Genomic DNA, 2,604 nt, shown 5'->3' with positions numbered 1-2,604 from the left:
ATATATATATATATATATATATATATATATATATATATATATATATATATATATATATATATATATATATATATAGCTACGATCGACTGCATGTACAATAGATAAGAAACTTTTATTTTATAGTTTTCTTATTTTTGATAGATCTAATTTGATACATATAATCTACATGTTTGGGTTAGTAGGAATTGGGTTTTCGATTGTGTGTTTATGAGATATAAACAATAATTTCAAGGGCTTCAAAAATTGAGGGCTCAAAATGTATCAAAATTTCATAGTTCAAAATATCATATTGCAACTATGATGACAATACATGCAGTCAAGCATAGCAAATATAAGGTTTCGCACGAATTTCCATTATGTGGTACAGTGTCAAGACAACGAGGGGATTGACTCTGGTTGTAAGTCAAATATGCAAAGGCTATGCAATCAAAGATCAAAGAAAAAGGCATACAATTCTAGGGCACGTTTGGAAGCGATAAAATAGTAGGAAAAATAAAAATGGAAAAGAAAAAAAATACATTTTTCAACCGTTTAAAATGAGAGAATTTTTCAAAAGATTTTTTTTTTAAAACATGATTTTTGATAGAAAAAATTCCTCCACCTGGGAAGGTGGAGGAATTTTTCTTATCAAAAGAAAATTTTGCATTTGGTTCTCTCTCTCTCTCTCTCTCTCTGGGGAAGGACTAATGGTTAATCACCGCATGTAATCGTAGTCGATCAGACATCCTAAGATGCAGAGAGACCACCACGTGTCATACTCGATCAGACGACAACCTAAAATAGAGGGGTGGGGGATCTTCGGAAGGGGAGCCAGAGGAGGCGTGGTGGCCGCCATTGGCTGCTCTCTCTCTCTCTCTCACACACACACACACATTTTCATTATATTTTTCTCATGCTACACAAACAAGTGATTTTTTTTTATTTAGAAAAGTTATAATATCAAAACTTCTCATATAAATTTTTTTTCTTGCTTCCAAACGTGCCTTTAAACTTCCGAGAAACAAGAGAAAAGCAAACAATAACAATATCTACGTTCCAAATAATAATTTTCAAACGCCACCCAAACCACAAGAGGCATTCTTTCCTCTTTGTTCAACAGTCCCGATATAGGAGCGATATATATAAGGCTGGTAAAGTAAGCCAAATGAGCAAAGCTTTCATTAAGAGTTCAAACTGTTTGCTTTTTCTTTTTTATGAAAATGAATGATTATTTTCCAAATTTATCAAAAATGATGAAATGAAAGATGTTGACCTAAGGTCCCTATTCTACCGTTTAATGTTTGGCCCATTATTTGAAATTTCAAAAAAGTGAGGGCCATATTCAAAAAAGTCTTGGCATTAAAAAAAAGATAAATTCAAAGAGATGAGCATATGGTACCCATTGGTCTCTTGAGCTTGTGGCAACTCATTTATCTAGTAGCATTGTTGGTGTTCCACCATGTTTTTCATTTTTTGTTACTTAATATAAATACCTCATTGCTTTTTTTAAGTACTTGTAGAGGGTTTTGCCCTAAGAACCCTTGGGTATAAGGTGAATTCAAGGTCTCTTTGTACTCAATAACTTTGCTAATAGAACTTTTTCCATGCACATGCTTGTGTGATTACTCTCGCACGCTTGACGAGCAACGATTAGTTCAATTTTTGTTGTGCGCTCCGTTTCCGTATTGGAGTACATAGAGGCACGTCACAGGGACCTCGCTTTTAGCCTATGAGAAGTTGGTATTGGAATTGACAATGCTTCCGAAGAAGCAAAAGAACTTATTTTTGTGGTGAGCCATTCTGGTGTGCCGTTTTGGTATACCCAAAGACTTGATAAGCGACAATGGTTCTCGTAAGGTTAGAAAGATGTACAAAAAATTTGGTGTAACCCATCAATTTTTGGCTCTCTATTACCCCCAAGATAACGGTCATTGACATGAAAAGTTGCACTATCGTCCGCACTCATAATAGTTGTTTCTTTAGAAACTCAAGACAAAACTAGATCTCTTAGATGAGAAGCAGCGCCAAAATCACTTATCTATAAAAAAAATGACAAAAAATAGATGATCACGAGAAGAGTAGCCGCTGAGAAGGATATTTCTTTTGTGATGGCAACATTGTTATACCGCTGGGGGATACTCAGGTAACAAAGAAACATAAGAAATGAGTCTTTTTGTCTGTCTCAGTACATTCTGTTGCCTTCATTGAATAACGCACCCATCACAAAGAAGGTTGAGCTGATTTTGAAATCAAACTAGAATGAATCCCAAGCATCTCTTCATGAACATTACAACCCTTCACAGTTCACAACTAAAATTCTTCACCAACTTTGCGTTACTCAAAACCAGCTTTCAAAAAGTCCAACACCCCTCAAATACTCAAACAACCAGTTAGTTTGCAATTAACAAAACAGGATTCTAGCATCTCTCTTGCTAATCAAGCGTTTTATTGAAGACTTTGACTTATACCATGGGTTGAATTAAGTGCAGGGTTGCAACTTCTTTTTTTCTTCTAATCATTTTTACATTTGAATTGCACCATTTCTTTTCTACAAGAGTAAGGAAGATGATCGTCCATCTTACTTCAAAACCTTAAACCACTATTGAATAAAGACCAACAGTAAAG

The sequence above is a fragment of the Nuphar pumila genome, chromosome 10, assembly GCF_984573655.1.
Source record: "Nuphar pumila chromosome 10, dmNupPumi1.hap1.1, whole genome shotgun sequence".
Classification (NCBI taxonomy): Eukaryota; Viridiplantae; Streptophyta; class Magnoliopsida; order Nymphaeales; family Nymphaeaceae; genus Nuphar; species Nuphar pumila.
This window is presented reverse-complemented; position numbering follows the sequence as displayed.